The sequence below is a fragment of the Myotis daubentonii genome, chromosome 11 (assembly GCF_963259705.1).
Source record: "Myotis daubentonii chromosome 11, mMyoDau2.1, whole genome shotgun sequence".
Lineage (NCBI taxonomy): Eukaryota > Metazoa > Chordata > Mammalia > Chiroptera > Vespertilionidae > Myotis > Myotis daubentonii.
The window spans coordinates 66,120,063-66,137,658 of NC_081850.1; the positions used below are offsets into that span (position 1 = coordinate 66,120,063).

Consider the following 17,596-nt stretch of genomic DNA (forward strand, 5'->3'; position numbering starts at 1 on the left):
TTCTCCCTGCGTTTCCCCAGCACACCCAGCCAGCTGTGGGCCTTGCAATGGGGAAGGCCTGGTGGGAGGGCTCAGAGGCCCTGTGCTTGCTCCCAGGCATCCTCAGGTGTGGGGTGGGAACCATAACAGGTGGAGAAGTGAGAGCTGCTGGGAAGCCCTGTCTCCATCCCCACCGGAGCTGTTCCCATGCTCCACTGGGACACACGCCGGCAGCCCCAGGGAGAAAGGGCAAGTCAGGGCAGAGTGGGGAGGGAGCGGGCCGAGTGGAGGGCCCTGGGGTACTGGGACAGGCTGCAGCCTTCCCTCCAACATCAGATCCAGAGTCCCTGGTAACGACCCACACAGGGGGCGGGGGGGGGGGGGGGCGGAGTGTGTAAGGGATGGATTATCCAACCCCCTCACCTGTGTGTTCTGGGCCCCCAACTGCCCAATAGCACCACTGTTTCCTGTGGGGGCCTCTTTCAGAGGAAACAGCGCAAATACCTGGGGAAAGAGGCAAGCAGGTTGGCTAGTTCCCTCTTCCCTCTTGGGGTGAAGATTCAGGAGTCCAGCTACCCAAAGAAGAGGGAACTTTCTGGTGATGAAGAGAGGAGAGAAGAGCTTGAATGAGGCCCCCTCTTTCACTCCCAGGTCCTTCCTTCCTTCCTTCAGGCCCCGGGTGTAGAGGGCTGCCTGGGAGGCATCTAGGCATTTTCTTATAATTATTGTCAGCTGAACTCAGAGCATAGGCAGAGCCACGCCCTGGGAACATGCTTCCCCAATAAGGGTGGACATGTTAATCAGGCAAGGGCGGAACTAGATACGTAAATCTAGGCCTTTAAAATAAACCTGCTGTGTGGCTCAGCCCGCTTTTTGCCGCCTCTCCATCAGAGAGGATGGCGCCCACCTGGCCCCAGCTTAAACTCTATTTCTGCGTCTTGGTCTTTCTTTAATTTCTTAATCCCCAGCTCCTCCACTCAGCAAATGGACTGTTTCCTTTTCCATGCGGGACATGGAGAAGAGAGAAACAGCCCCCCACACCCGGGCCCAGCAATTGCCATGCTTGTACCTCCTGCCGACTCCTTCATGCCAAGTCACCCACAAACACGTGTGTGGTCCTGGCACTGGAAGAAAGAGCCTTAGACTGCGAATCAGGAGAATATCAGTTCTCAGGCCTCAGCTCTTCCATGATTTGACCCTGGCGTGGGGTGGGAACAAGAGGCCTCTGGTTCCCCATTTGAACAAAAGAAAGGTCAGATCAGATGGTGTCTAAGAACAGGTCCAGCATGGAGGGATCAAGCCCTCACTGTGGCCAGGCTCTGTGACCAGCCCTGGAAATCTCCCGACAGAGGCAGCGAAGGGGAGGCCAGAGAGAGGCGCAGGCAGGAGGCCAGTGCGGTCCTCCGGGGACAGGACAGACCCAGAGGGTGGAGTGGGGGAGAGGAAGATGAGGGAAATGGTGGCAGAGAAGTACCTGGGCTGGGTGACCGATGGGCCCTGGGGCTTCAGGGGAGAGGTCTTTAGGCAGACACTGGGTCTCTGGCCTGTCCTGGTGACAACCCCAGGGAAGGACCCAGGGAGGGGGAGCAGGCTGGGGTGTGTGGTGTTCCCATGTGGACCTGTGTTTGGTCCATCTCAGCAGCAGGGTCCGGCAGGCAGCTGGATCCAGGGGAGAGGTCTGGGCTAGCCCTTGTCCCAGCCCTGGGGAAGGGCACAGCACAGGGTCACCTGTCCTTCAGCATCCGGGGAGTTTTCCTAATCTTCAGGATGGTGAACTTCCACTCCGCCCCGCTCCCTTGTTCCAGGGAAACCTCCTCTGCCAGGGCCCCTCCTTTTTCTGGGCTGTCCCTGCCCCAAGCAGGTAGCACACTGGGTCACATGTCCTCCTCTTTCCCTTATGAAGCTGCAGGCATCGCGGTGACTGTTGTACCTCCAGCGCCAAGCACAGCTGTGGCACATAGAAGACATGCGGCCGGTGCTGGTTGAGTGAAGGAATGAATGGGTGTCTGTATGAGAGATTGAATACATGGAAACATATAGACCTTCTCTGAGTGAGTGAGGGTCCAGAGCCAGTCTCAGCAAGGTGACCGCCAGCCCACCTATCTGCTGTGACCACCACCAGCAGTGGCAGTGCCCTGCCTCAGTTTCCCTGCCTTCCCCAGCTGGGTCCACTGACCAGCACCCCCAACACTCACAGTTCTACTCTAGACCTTGAGACCCTCCCCCAGAAAAGAGAACAAGGACACCCCCCTCCTTCCCTCTTCCCTAAACCCCATTGGTGACATGGAGTGAAGTTTCTCCCTCCGCAAACTCCCACCTGCAGCTCCACCACAACACATGCCCTCCTGGCAACCCTACCAGAGGCTCTGGGGAGAGCCTGAATTTAGTGCCCTGGAGAGGTCTCCCCCCCTCCTGGGTCCCACCCACTGTTTGGAAATCCAGAGCTGACTCTTACCTGAATCACTCAGGGACCAGCCCCACCCAGCCCCACCTCTGGAGGCAGCTTCACAAGCAGGCAAGCAACTGCCTGGAATCAACCCAGCAGCTTCAGCTCCCAGCCCTCCTATTCCTGACCAGCCCTCAGTGCAACCTTAGGCAACCAACTGCCCTTTTGGGGTCTCAGTTTCCCCTCTATAAAATGGAGTTAATTCCATTCTTGCAAGAGTTAGTGTGAGGATGAAAAGGGTGGTCCATGGGAGCACACGCGGGCTCCAGTAGGAGCCCAATGCTCGTTTTTCACCTGCTCTCCCTCCATTCCCTACCTGAGCAGGAAAGTTTTGTGCAACATTCTCTTCCTCCTCCTCTTCACCTGCTCTGTGCCAGCCTAGGGTGGGGCATGGGTGGTAAGAATAGTAATTGCTACTATTTCTTGACCACCTACTATGTGCCAGGTAGAATGCTATGTATTTTACATGCAGTATCACATGACATTACTCAGCAGCCCTAAGGCATATTTTCACCTCCAATTTACAGAGAAAGAACCTGAAGTCCAGAGAGTTTAAGGGACTGGCCCGAGGTGGCACCACTAATCCCTGCGTTCTGAATACTAGGTACCAAGCACCTGAGTCCCAGCACAGCCAGCCAGCATTTGGAGGAGACAGAAATGCACCTTTAAGGCGATTGGTCAGCTGGGTGTGAGGAGTGGGGGTCCAAATAAACAACATAGTTCAGCTGAGAAGCTAAGAACTGAGAGTCACAAAATATTTTTACATCCCTCTCTCATTGAATCCTCACAGCAGCTCCAAGAGGAAGGTACCGTTATCCCCATTGTGCAAAAAAGGAAACTGAGGCTCAAAGATCTCCCTAGAGTATAGGGAGTAGACGTTGCCTGTGGTGAGGAGGAAGAAGAGGAGGAGTCAGACCCATGGCTGGAACCCTTGCTGTGTGGTAGGCATTGTGCGAAGAGGCTTGGGTGCATCATGTCCTCTGTAACTCATAACAGCTCCATGAGGTAGGCCTTCTTGCCCTCATTATTGCAAACAGAAAAGCTGACTTGTTAAAGGCCACAGGCTAATAGGAGAGAGATGGGATCTGAGTCCTGGTCTGTTTGATGTCACCCTCCATCCCTGGCTCTGGATCCCAAGCCCTGAATGTTTAAAAAAAACAAACACCCAAATCCTGGTGGAGGCTGGCCAAGAAGGCAGATAAACAAGCAGGAGTTTGGTGAGTGGAGAGTCCCCGAGCTCATCTGGGGAGTTTCCACTGCAGGGTCCCCTGTCCTACAGACCTCACCGCTAGGCAGCTGGCGCCATCTGATCAACACAGGATGGCCGCATGCTCACGCCACTGGCTTCCTCCCCAGCCCGCCCCCACCGGCAGCCTAATCTGAAGAGCATCAGTCATCAGCTCCAGGAGACCAACTGCCTGTGACGGATTAACCAGAGGAGCCTGGGAAAGAGCCATTGTCTTGCTAAGGGACAGCAGTTGCTGTGGAGGTTGCTGGGGCTGTAACATGTCAGTCCCCATGTCCCCCTCCTCCTCCACCACAGCTGAAGAAAGAGGAACTGTTTCCCTCCTACCTCTGCTCAGAACCATCAGTAGCTCCCACTGCCTGAGACCTTAGCCCGGCCTTCAAGACTCATCATTCCCCGAGCAGCACGAGGTCACAGAAGGAGCCCTGTATGGAGACCCAGAAAGCCTGGTTTCTATTAACGTGACCCCCTGAGCTCATTCTGTGACCTTGGGCAAGTCACTCGCCCTCTTGAACCTCAGTTTCCCTGCTTGTTAAATAAGCCCCTCTCCTTAGATGTGTTCAAAGATCGGGAGCAGAGGTTTCAGACTCAGGCGAACTGGATTTGGAGCCTGGCTTCAGTATTCTAACTGGATGACTTGGAGCCAACCATATATATGTCATCCCTGAGCCTCCATTCCCTCGTCCAAAAATAAGGACAGTAATAGTGTCTATTTCCTGGGAGCAGTGTTGGGATAAAATCACTTAGCTCAATGCCTGGCACGTAGAAGGCACTCAGTAAATGAGCAGTATTGGTGGAATTATTGTTATTACTACTAATTATATAATTAATCGAATTCTGTCAGTGTGGTCCTAAATGGGAGGGGGGGGTGCTTGTACTAGATATGTAAAAAGAATTTAAGAGAGAGTGGTTGCAGGCAAGTGGTTGCTAGCCTACAGTACCAGGAATGCATCTCGCTACACACAACGAAGTCCCAAACATGGAAACTTAAACAAAAGAAAAGGGTGGAGCAATTCTTCTTCTCCAATGACAAGTCTAAGGTGAGCAGCCCAGGCTGCTGCTGCTGCCTGAGAATGTATCAGGAGCCCACGCTCTCTCCACCCCTCTGTTCCATACCCTCAGAGGTGGCCCCAGCAGAGTCCCTCTGACATCCCCTTCACCAGAACTGTGTCATGTGACCTCGCTTGGCTGCAGAGGGGCTTGGGAAATCGAGTTTTTGGATGTGGCAGGAAGGCACAGGGAGTTGGAAATGGAGACTGAGCCAGACTCCAGCGTCTCCTGTGTGGGCTGTGTTTCTGATGTGTGGTTTCTCCGGAGAATCCAGGAGCAGGTATGCGCTGCAGACTCCAGAGGTGGGCAGACCTTCTTTGTCCCAGAACGGGGTCTGAGAATTGCAGGACCACAGCAGGTCAGAGCCAGGAGCTCCCTAGAAGGTCCAACCCACCTGCCTCTGGTGGCAGACTCGGAGACTCAGAGCAAGGCAGGGACTTGTCCAAACAGGCCAGGTATCTTTCCTCTGTCCCAAGGCCTCCTGTAAAATGACCAACCTCAGAATAAGTCACATGAGACACAGACGTGCCCCAATGCCAGGAGACATCTCATCCTTTGAAAATTCACACCCAGCAAACTGAACGTGTAATGGGCAATAATTCGAGCTTCTAAAGAACTCTTCGGTTCTCAGGCATGAGCCTGAAAAGTCCATTTTCTTGAGCCTTTCAAATACTAGTAGAGCTGGACTGACTCATCGTTCGCCTGGAATGTGTGTTCCTGCTTTAACGCCTCATTAATATTTTATCGTCATTCGGTGCCGCCAGTACAGTTTACAAAAACATTCTCACTTGTGTTATTATCTTTTGATCCACGTGACAATCTTTTGACGTAGGTGTGTTTAGCCCCTGAGTAAGTCAGGATTATTTCTATTACAAGTGACAGATACCTGTTTCCAACTGATTTTAGCAAAAGAAGGGGAAATGTTGGCTCCCAAGCTGGAAATCTAGAGACAGGTATGGCTGCATCCAGGTGTCAGTCTCTCGCTCTAGCTCTAGCTCTAGCTCTTCCTCCTTCACTCCTTCTCTCTCTCTCATCTTTTTGTTCCCCTCTAGTTAGCTTCACTCTCAGGGGTGCTCCCCAAGGACTCTGCCCTGGTACCCCAATCCCAAATGAAAGGAAAATGCCCCTTTACTTGGCACTTCTGATTGCTCTGGCTTAGCTCATGTGCCTCCCTGAACCAAATGCCTGATTCTGACTGGCCAGTCCTAGACTGTGTGCCCACGTGAACTGCAAATGGGAGAGGGATGTTCCCCCAAAGAAAACTGGGTGCTATTATCAAAAGAAGAAGGAAGGGACGAGGGACAGCCAGAAGCAACTGATGCCCACCAGTGCTCTGTTTCTCCCTGTGACGGACAAGGAAGCCAGGCTCAGCAAGGTGCGGTGGCTTTTGCCTGCAGCCCCTGGGCTGGTAGGAAGGGGGGCTGTCTTGCCTTTGGTGAGGAGCCTGGATGGAGAGAAGGACCATGTGGGAGCGAGCTCTCCAGCCTGCCTGGAGCCCAGCAGGCATCAGAACGTCCCCAGAGGGAGGGGGGAGGGTTTGGAGGGATGCTGGACTCCTAGCTGCTTCTCCTCCGCATTTCTGGTATTGCCTCGAGCAGGAAAAGATGTTCAGGTTTGTTGAACAACCAAAGCACGCCAGATACTGCTGGGTACTAGACAGGCATACTCACTCCAACCGTGCTTCTCAGAGATGGATGGAAGCTGAGACTCGGAAAGGTAAAGCCACTTGTCCAAGCCATGCAGTTTCAACTGGCAGGGAGGACTCAAGCACCAGTGCTGTTTCTCTGAATGACTTCTCCATGAGGCACCATTGACATTTCGTGTAGGGTTGCCCCACACAGGGCAGGAAGTTTAGCTGGCTACGAGTACACTCAGTCATGGCCACAGCCAAGAACTGCCCATGCTGCCTGGGAATGTATCAGGAGCCCACTCAGGTTTTTTTGTTTAAAAAAAAAGGTGTTTTTTTTAACAAAACTTTATTTTTATTAAAGGCAAATTTTTTAGATATTTGCAATGAAAACAGCCAGCAGGTCTAAAGAGAAAGGTTCTACATGTCATAATGGGAAGAAGTACAGCAACACTATTTTAACACCTTTCATAACAGACATTCAATACCTTTATTGTGGAGGAAAAGATGAGCACAATGTAACATTTGCAAAAGCACTCCTCTGAAAAGGCCAGTTTGGTCCTTGGAGGTCAACCTTCCAAGGCAGCCGTGGGCAAACTACGGCCCACGGGCCGGATCCGGCCCGTTTGAAATGAATAAAACTAAAAAAAAAAAAAAAAAGACCGTACCCTTTTATGTAATGATGTTTAATTTGAATTTATATTAGTTCACACAAACACTCCATCCATGCTTTTGTTCCGACCCTCTGGTCCAGTTTAAGAACCCATTGTGGCCCTCGAGTCAAAAAGTTTGCCCACCCCTCATTCCCATTACACAGTCAGGAAGCAGAGCAAGCCCTCGAGAAAAAAGCAAAAATGCCAAATCTTCTCCAACCACAATTACTTTTAATCTACGAAACAGGATTCTCTGCAAGGCAGGCCGTTTCAGAGGGCGGCATGTACCAGGGGCCTGCTCTGCCGTCCGGGACTGCAATCAGAGGGAAGCGGGCCTGCTATTTTCCCAGAATTGAAGAAGTACCATCATTAAGACAGGGGGGAGAAGGACTTGTACCCATCCTTCGGGGACAGGGAAGGAGAGAGCGCGGTCTCACAGCTGGAGAACCTGGGGACGCTGCTGGAGGAGCCCGAGATGCGCTCTAGCAGGCGCGTGATCCCTCTTGCCCCCCCCCCCCAACACTGCTTTTCGGGCCTGAAACCTTCACCTCAGAAGGGTAGTCACCAGGGGGGGTGTTTGATCTTGGTTCCTGATTAGAATAGTTGAAATGAGAGAATCCTGAGCTCTCAAACCTTAGCTTCTGGCACCGCCCTGCATCCAATATGACCATTTTGGGTGTCACCCTGTTGCTGGCCTCGTCATCCTGCAAGGGCACGTGGGCCCCTGTGAGCTGGATTCCAAAGAGCGTGGCCAGAGAATTGCTGATGCCGTACGCAATTTTCTTGCAAACAGCTAAGGCGCAGAAGAGAATGTCATTTTCCTCGTGCCACTTGCACCTTGTGTTGCTAGAATAATCCCCCATGGCCACGTCGAGGAGGCTCCAAACCCAGGTCTTGGAGGGCTCCTTGAGGAACTTTTGCTGGTAGATCCCCACTGCAAGATCCTCGACAGTGAGAAGTTCCAGATTTTGCCTGATTTCCGACCCCTTCTCCATGTGCTTCAGGCACCAGTTGACTCTGGCTCGATCGTCAGACTTACAGTAGATAGGTGGCCACTTCCCTGGGTTCGGATGAATGAACCCATAGAGGTTTTGTAGCACAGTTGCTTGGTCACATCCAGATTCAAAGTTTGAAATAGGAATCTTGTGACTTGAATCACTTGCAGCCTGACAATGTGATTCCAAACCCCACCCCTGCAGGAGGCCACTTCTGCCTCTGTACAGGGCCCACCACAGCACACTGACCAAGTCTGGTCCCTTTCAGCAGACCCAGGGCGTGACACAGAGACCGCTTAATAAATATGTGACCAAGGAATGGAACGAGGGAAGGAAGGAAGGAAGGAAGGAAGGAAGGAAGGAAGGAAGGAAGGAAGGAAGGAAGGAAGGAAGGGAGGGAGGGAGGGAGGGAGGGAGGGAGGGAGGGAGGGAGGGAGGAAGGAAGGAAGGAAGGAAGGAAGGAAGGAAGGAAGGAAGGAAGGAAGGAAGGAAGGAAGGAAAGAAGGAACTGAAGTCAAACAGGACTGGTTACAAACCCCAACACTACCACTGACTGGCTTTACGGTATTGAGCAAATTGCTTAACACTTCTGTGCCTCAGTTTCCTTGTCTAGAAAATGGGGACAGTATTAGTAACATCTTTAGAGGGTTGTTAAGAGTATTAAATGGGTTAATTCTTGTGAAATGCTTAGGACATTGACTGATATTTCAAGAGCACTGTTTGTTAAATAAGTGAGCCAATGAATGAATGACTTTACACACACACACACACACACACATTTTCTGTTTACAAAAACTTTCATATTTGTTATCTTCCTTGACTGTCCCCCTTACCCTGTAAGAGCACATTATGCACACTTTACACTTGAAGAAACTCACTCAAGAGGTGAGGTCACTTGGCTAAGGTTTTCTGGTTGTTCAACTGCAGCCCCAGAATTCTGTCTTCTCTGCGTTTTCCTTCCCCTACAAATACAGATTCTTAAGCCAAGAATGAACGAGTGAGAGGAGCTGCAGGGATTCCTACGTCTCAGAGTTCCTGCACAGGGAGGGGCTTTCCAGTCTCCACTCTGTCCAACCTGAGCTCTCATGGGGCTGCCCAGTGCTGTGGTGTGTGTGTGCGTGTATGTGATTCACCAACGGGTTGGGAGGGAGGAGGCCCAGCCATGTGGCCAGGACCACAGGACCACAAGAAAGAACTGGGTGGTGAGTGAAGGCTGGTGAGCTGTCTGCCCACAGTCTCCCACTCTTTGCGGAGAGGAGCACGATCTCTGTGGTCGCTCCAAAGCCTCCACACCTGTACTCCTCCCCCAAGCCACTCTCAGGAAAGGAACTGGGTGTCTCCTTGGGGCACCTAGCACCCAGCGCACAGGAGTTGTGGGGAGCTGCTACAGTGTTTTGGACAGGTTCAAGCCTTGGACTGATGAGAAGGCACAGTCCTCTCATTGCCACGTGCAAGTCCCAGCTTGGAGGGCAAGGCCCTCCCAGCACAATTATAGCCAACAGCTGTAGTTGAAAGCGTGAACCTATGGTCCGAACACGTGGCCCCACGTGCCTGAGTGATGTGGGCTTGATAGAGTTCAGGTGCATGTAGTTGAGTAGGATTGAAACCCATGAGGATGTTGTAAACATCTTGATCACGCCCTTACTTTGCCTTGTGGAATCTGCTATAAAATAAAGACACGGCTTGTGGGCGCTGGCGCTGTCTCTCAGAGAAGCAGCGTCCCACCGAGACCCAGCTTTCATTCTCTTGTCTGTCTTTTCTAAGCCTTTCAGCCGTCCCCACTCAGGTTCACCCGTGGCCATGCTGGTGCAGCACAAGAAGTGACCGCCCTACTCTGTGATTCCTTTCAATTCCGCTCCATCCATCCTACAAAGATGCGTGAGATGGCATCTTGGCCAACCTCTAGCTGGGATGCAGAAGACATGTGCTCTCAGAGAGCTCTCAGACAAGGGGGTGAGCCTCAGAGGAACAGAGACAGAGGATGGGGAAGGGCAGAGCACTGGGAGTGCACACGTGAGCATATACATACATGTGATGAAACTCTGGTATTCCCCTCCTCCCATGCCAAGATGCAGATCACAGCTATAGTGAGCTTCCACACCACAGATGTGTAGTATAAAAAGATGGAGAAACACTGAACTAGATAATTTATATCCCAAACCCAGACTCACAAATCTGCCAGGATGTCAGCCTTGGATATCTCCCCTCATCAGCTCTCTCCCCATTGGTATCTCACTCCACCTTTTTTTCCCCCTGGCAGCATAATCTAAATTATGCTGGATCTGGACTCCTCCTTACACCTGTCTACTTGGCATCTTTAAACTTTCTTATACAGGCCAACCCAACCTAATTCAACTCAATTCAGTCCACCTCAATTATCCTAAATTCAACTCAAACCAACCCAGCTCGACTTCTTTCCACTCAATCCACCCAAATCAATCAAACTCCACTCCACTCAACCAAACCTAACCCATTTTGACACAACCCAAGTTGGCTTAACTCTACTAAATTCATGGCAAGCCAGCTCAACTCAGCTCCACCCAAATCCAACTCCATTCTATCCAACCAAACCCACCCCAATATGAAATAACACAATTCTATTCCACTCCACCCAAACCAAACCAACGACACTTAACCTAACTCAACTGATCCCATGTCTACCTGGCTCGGCTCTCCTTTTATATCTCCTCCTTCCTTCCAACACTAAATACCTGCCTCTCAACCCTCCCCCCACTACCAGATTCCCCATTATTCCTTAAATAGTGAGACAGGGGGTCAATGCCTGATCTAAAGAAAGATGAGGACTGACATACCTTGATGTGGGGTTGGGGGGATGAGGAGAGATAAACCAAAGAACTTATATGCATAGTCCATAGACACAGGCAATAAGATAGTGAATATCTTGGGGGGGGGGGGGTGGACGTTAGAGGCTGGGACGAGGGGAGTAAATGGGGGTGAATGGGAATATCTGTAACACTATCAGCAATAAAAAAAATTTTTTTTAAGAAAGAAGGACATTTTTCTTTGGGCTTCCCACCTCCTTGCTCTTTTTAATCACATCCCCCTGCAGGCAATAACCTTCATTCCTCTCTGATGCCCCACCATTTACCCCTACACTTTAATGAAACTCCACGGCCATGAAGCCTCAGAGATGCCAAGCCTACGTGGGTTCTCATATCTGTACCCACTACCCCAGGGAGGTGAGGTCTGGAGGACATTTAGGTTAGGGGCAGGGAGGGTACGATGTAATGGGCAGAAGGATCACCTTGCAGACAAAAGCAAGATCTGGCTTGACCCAACCCCACCCTCAGGGAACAGAACACTGTTCCTGGCTATTTTTCTACTCCTTTATGGCTCTGCCCTATCCCTACCTTTATCTCTGTCTGGTCTCTGATCTCTGTCTCTGCCATTATCTCTGCCTCAGTCTTGGGGGAGGGCCCTGTCTCTTCATCTCTGGGACGCTCTCTTCCTCTTTCACTGTGTCTGTGTTGCTATCTGTGTCCCTCTTGCTGACTGCGTTCCTCTCCATCTCGGTCTCTACTTCTGGCACAATCTGCTTCATGTTCCACGTTCTGGCTGGGAGTTATTGCTCCCGAACAGAGAGGCCTCCATCCTTCACCCCCTAAACCTCTTCCCTGTCAAGGGAGCAATAGCCACCCAGGCCACCTGAACCCAGGAGCGAAAACTGCTGCCCCCTTCGGAAATCAGAATACAATGGAGCTGGAAGGGAATTCAGGCCAATCTTCTCATTTTACGGATGGGGAAACCGAGTCCCAGAGACTGCAGGGGACTCTCCCCGGCCATTCAGAGTTCGTGGAGAGAGGAGGAGGCCGCCTGAGGTGGAGGCCCTGGACTCTGACCCCAGGGAAGGAAGGACTGGCTGGGAGGGATGTGGAAGAACCAAGCGTCCACCCCCAAAGGTCACCTCCACAATCAAGGGAGGCCTGCCTTGCACACCATCACAGAGCAGTGCCTCCCCCTGACTCCCCCTCCCCCCGATAGTAAAATGTATTTGCTGGGGGTCAGGGAAGAAAGGAGGCAAGAAGCATCCTGGGTGCCCCTTTGGTGAGGGTCATTCATCTCTCACCCTGACCTTCTCACCTCTTGGAGTCAGGACCCAGTGTGTAGTGATTCTAAGAGCCAAGGGGAAGCCCACCTAGTCCAGGGGGAGGAGGAAGCCAGGGCTGGAGTCCTGAAACAGAGCCGGGTGCCTGAGGGGCAGGGCTGGCAGTTCAGCCAGACTGGAGTTCAGCCCTTGGCCTCCGGCTCCCTGCCCAGCCAGGCACAGCCCCCAAGACTCTCCTGGTGTTGGTCAGGCTGAACCCTGATGGGCGAGGGCGGGGCGAGGACTGCATTCCTCCCCGGATCCACCCACGACCAGCTCCAGGTTTATCTGGGCTCCAGCAGAAACCGGTGCCCCAAGGGCCTGGGCCAGAGCAAGGCCAGGGGAAAGGCCCTTCTCCAGCCAGAAGTGAGGGCCCAGCTCTCTCCTAAGCCAGGACTCCCTGCCGGTCTAACTGGGCTGAAGATGCCTCTCTCAGCAGCTCAGGTTCCTAGGAAGACACTGGCCTGGGCCTCTCTCAGCAGCTCAGGTTCCTAGGAAGACACTGGCCTGAGCCTGTCTCAGCAGCTCAGGTTCCTGGGAAGACACCGGCCTGGGCCTCTCTCATAACTCTAGGATGTCTGAAAATAGAAAAGGAGAAGAAAAGGCTGGGGGGTTGGGGGTGGCAGGGGAGAGCAGAAGAGAAGCTGGGAGGGGGAGGGGGGGCAGGGGGAGGAACTAGATTCTATCTAGACCCATGGACAGGGGCCACCAGGGCCAGTCCTGACCTGACCTCCAGTACCCTCACGCCACTTCTCTAAGCCCCCTGCTTCCTGACTCTGCAGAAGGGGCTCACATCACTGGGCCCAAACCTCCACTGAACAGACCAGGAGACTGCAGCCCAGAGAGGGAAGGCGTTTGCCAAAGGACACGAGGCAGAGAAACAGCCTGAATCCGGGGCTCCTGGCCTTTGATGGGCCCTTCCCCAGCAGGCTCTCAGGGCAGAGTGCTTGCCCCTTACGCCCAAGAGGCCAAATTCTCACCCCACGACTCGGAGTGCCCTGCTCCTCAGAACCAACAGCTCAGCCAGAGTCCCAGCTCCCTCCAGAGGCCCTCCTTCCCTCTTCCTGCTGCTCCCCGCTGACCTCTGCTCTTCCTTCTCCTTTCCCAGCACCCCTCTCTCCACCCCTACCCTGGGCCCAGCAGAGCTGGGGGTAGACAAGGAGGAGGGATCTGAGCCCTGCTTCCACCCCTCTCAGCGCCTGCCTGGACCTCAAGACAGGCCAGGTCGCTGTCCCTGTGTCAGATCTCACGGGACTGGCCTTGTTCACACCCGCCACCAGGCAGTCATTCCTGAAAGGTCCTGACACCTGAAACTGAAGTCTGCTTCCCTGGCTTTGCCGCAGGCCTCAGGGCGCAGGTGGCTTCCTCTGAGGGATGGCGATGGCCCCTCAGAGGTGGGCCGGCTGCGGTCACCTTCATGACTGCTTCGGGAGGCTAGATTCCTCCAGGAGGTCCGGCCCTGCCTCTGCCCTTCTAGCTGTGGGCCCCAGGGACTCTGCCCTGTAGAGCTCTTCCTTTGGCCGACCTGCGTCTTATCCTTTCCCCCTGCTGACCCATAACTGTCCGTGTGAGAGTTTCGTTGAGTTTTGAGAATGTTTCCAGCAAATTGCCAGACCTGAGGGCCATTTGAGGGCACCTCCTGAACTTCCGGTTGGTGTCAGGAGGGAGGGCAGCTTCACGGGCAGACTGTGCCCTCAAGCTTGTCATGGGCCTAACTTACAGCAGCTGCTTCCCTGATCATTCATTTAATCCTCACAATAGCCCCAGGTTGCCTGGCCTACGTCACACAGTTGGCAAGCCACAGACAGAGGTGCGATTTGAAAGCATGTATCCATGCACTGGAGTCTGTGCCTGTAGCCACTGCACATACTGCCCACCTGGGGGCGGCAGAGAGGTGGGACTGGCGGCTTTGCCGGGAGCATTTCCCAGAGGGGTTTCCTTGCAAAGAGGCTGATCTTTGTCCTGAGGTCAATGAGGATCCATCGATGGTTTCAGCAGAGAGTGGCATGCACAGCGGAGGGCTTTAGCAAGGTCCCTCTGGATGCAAATGCAGACTGGACTGCAGACAGGCCCAAGTGGGGAGAAGACCAAACGCGAGGCTACTGCAGCGGAGCAGGTGAGGACGATGGCAGCCGGACCTGAGCCATGGTCTTGGGGATGGAGAGCTCTGGACATGCTCCAGGTCTGCCTAAAAGGTAGACTTGACAGGACTTAGGGACAGACTGGAGTTAGGGCAGAAGGGGGCAGGAGGAGCTGAGGGTAACACCCAGACTTCCAGATTAGACAATTAGAAGACTAAGGCAGGGAAGACAGAAGGAAGAACCGATTTGGGGTGGGCTACACCATCATTAATGACCCCAGAGTTCCACAGGGTCAATGGCCCAGAACAGGGCCACCCCCACGCCCCAGGCATAGAACTAGTGTTCTAGTTCCAGAGCAGAGGCGGCGTCCTCACCTACCTCACAGTGGCCACCAGGTGGCAGCACAGGCCGCCCTTTTCCAGGAAGGCTGGCTGGAGGAGGGAGAAGCTCTCAGCTGGGCATGCAGACCCACTAGGAAAGCCTCACCCAGGGGCCTGTGACTGAGTTCCCGCACCTACAGCGTCAACAGAGCCCTGATCTAGGAGACAGGAGTCCTGGGTTCTAAGTATTGCCTGTGACCGGGAGCCAGCTCCTGCCGCTCTCTCAGGCTCCCGTTTCTCCCCGGTCGAGTGCGAGCCTTGCAAGGGAGCCAGAAGCTGACAGGGGAACTTTTAACCCCTTCTCTGGCTTTTCACCCCTATCGGCCATGGCTTTCACACACATTTGTAGAAGCAACATCTATTTTTATTATTATTAATTTCAGAGAGAGGAAGGGAGAGAGAAACATCATTGGTAGCCTGATGCATACACACCGGGATGGAACCCAAACATGGGTGCGTGCCCTGACGAGGAATCAAACCCACCACCTTTAGGGATGATGCTACAACCAAATGGGCCACACCGGCCAGGCCCAGGTAACATCTTCTTTTACAAACAAAATCCTGTGTCCCCCACCTCCACCCCATATATAAAATAGACAAAATGTATGTGAATCTGTTCTAGTCTTGGGGGTTGGGGCCCTCCCAAGCCAACACAAAGGATAAAGGCCAGACCCCTCACCCCGGCATTCGGCATTCGAGGTCCTTCACTCTCTGCCTCTCCAGTGCCATCGCCCACCCTCCAACCCCCACTCTCCCATCCACACCACACTCTCCCCTGCTTCTCTGTCTCTGCCTGTGCTGGACTTTCCCTTGGGGCGGCCCTTCCCTCCCCACTCCTGCTTCAAAGCCTCCTCATCCCTTAATCAGGTCTTTTGTCACCTGCCCCAAGAAGCCTTCTCCAAAGCCCCGGATGGAGAGAGTCATCCCTCCCCCACAGGGTCCCATACCTCAGTCACCAGCCCCTGCTGTGGTCAGCACTCCCAACAAGCCAACAGCACTTCCTCTGGCTCTGCACACCTCACGTTCTACATGTGCCTCCCACGTCTCTCCCTCCTGCTCCTGAGCGTCTCGGGGGGCGGGGGGGGGGGGCCAGGCCCGACTGCCCCGTAGCTGAGTGTGTCCAGGCCTCCCCCAGCCGCACTAGCAGATCGTCCACCTTTCCTGGCCTCGGCTTCCCCTCTGTGGAATGGGGGCTGCTGTCATCTAAGCAGCACTGTGTGCAGGGTCAGGACTCGCTACATAATTCGCGGGGCCGATGAAAATGCGCCATCCCTTGTTGCAAATTATTTTTAAATTTCAGAACAATGACAGGGCATTAAACCAGGCATAGGTTGCACACCCAGGGAGCCACCCATGAAGTTCCTGCACACACGAGGGGCCTGAAATCCAGCCAGCCTGCACCTGGCGCTTTGTCCACTGCGGAGAGCGGCTACGGTGTTTGGACAGGTTATGGTCGGAACCTGTGGTCCCACGTGGCTAAGTGATATCAGCCGCGAGCTGCCGGAGGTGCAGCAAGTAAACAAAGCTTGATCAGGTGCAAGTAACTGAGTAGATTCGAACCCCACGAGAACGAGAACGTTGTAAACATCTTGACCACGCCCTTATTTTGCCTCGTGAAATCTGGCTATAAAATAAAGGCTCGGCTTGCAGGCCGTGATGCTGTCTCTCCATCAGAAAGCAGCTAGACCCAGCTTTCATCCTCTTGTCTGTCTTTTCTCAATCCTTCACTGCCCCCTCTCAGGTTCACCCGTGGCCGTGCTGGCACGGCACAGTCCACCAAGAAGGCAGTCACCTTTCTCTTTACTCAAGGGCACTTTCTGCCGGGTCTGCAGGGGTCCAGCGAGCTGCATTTGTCCAGTAGGGAGTGCCTTTTTCTTAAGTCACCCTGCCCACCTTCTCTGAGATGCCCTGGCCCTGGCACGCGAACTGTGCTCCCAGACTGCTTGTTGCATGAGGAAAGGGAGCCAGAAACTGGACACAAGAAATTGGAGAGAAGGGATCAGAGCAAAAGCCTAGAACACAACTGTGGCCTATTAATGTCCCGTAAACGAATGACTAAAACGAACGCCTAGGACCAGGCCTCTGGGAAATGACATTGGGGAATTACGGAACTAAAAGGGACTGAGAAATCATCAAATCCAGGGTTTTTCAAACGATGTTCTTCGAAGCTGTAGGGACCTGCAAAGGTGTGTCAGGACAACAGGGGGGCGGGGGGGAGGGCATGGGAAAAGCCAGGCATCCGGATCGGCCCCTCCCCCACCACCCACCTTCGCTCTCATCTGTCTCATATACTGGGCTTCTCATGTAAGCTTCTGTCTGAAGAACAGTTCTGCTGGCTTAGGAAGAGCGAGAGGTGCCCACAGCCACACAGTACCGGCTGGGGAGACGAAGGCAAAGACGAGGGATCAGGGATGTGAGGCCAGAGTCAGCCCGCGGCTCCTCGATGAGACCCTGAGCCAAAAAAATACAGGAGCATTAGAAGAGTGAGCATCAGAAACTGGAATTTTATTCCAGAAATGTGAAATGGAGGCGGAGGAAGCGAGATAAACTAGAGCAGGGGTCCTCAAACTTTTTAAACAGGGGGCCAGTTCACTGTCCCTCAGACCGTTGGAGGGCCGGACTATAGTTTAAAAAAAAAAAAAACTATGAACAAATTCCTATGCACACCGCACATATCTTATTTTGAAGTAAAAAAACAAAACGGGAACAAATACAATATTTGTATTTGCATGTGGCCTGCGGGCCGTAGTTTGAGGACCCCTGAACCAGAGGGTGGAGATCAAGGATGACAACCCTCAGCTCAGAGCAGAGATTCACAGTCAAGTTTCAAATTCAGAGGCCAAAGGTGGGGACCCACGCATGGCTTTGTTCACTCGGTCGGTATTTACTGAGCACCTACAGTGTTCCAGACACAGTTCTAGGCTCCACAAATAGAGCAGTGAACAAGACAAAGCCTCACGGGGCTCAGATTCTTGAGGGGAGAGTGGGAATGTCAAGACATAAATACTTATAAGAAAAGAAAAAGGAATCAACC

General features: G+C 53.1%; 1 pseudogene; it reads right to left on the reverse strand.

Annotated features, from left to right (window-relative positions):
• Positions 1-7,157: 7,157 nt before the first annotated feature.
• LOC132211733 (protein maelstrom homolog) lies at positions 7,158-11,558 on the reverse strand (annotated as a pseudogene).
• Between the last annotated feature and the right edge of the window lie 6,038 nt (positions 11,559-17,596).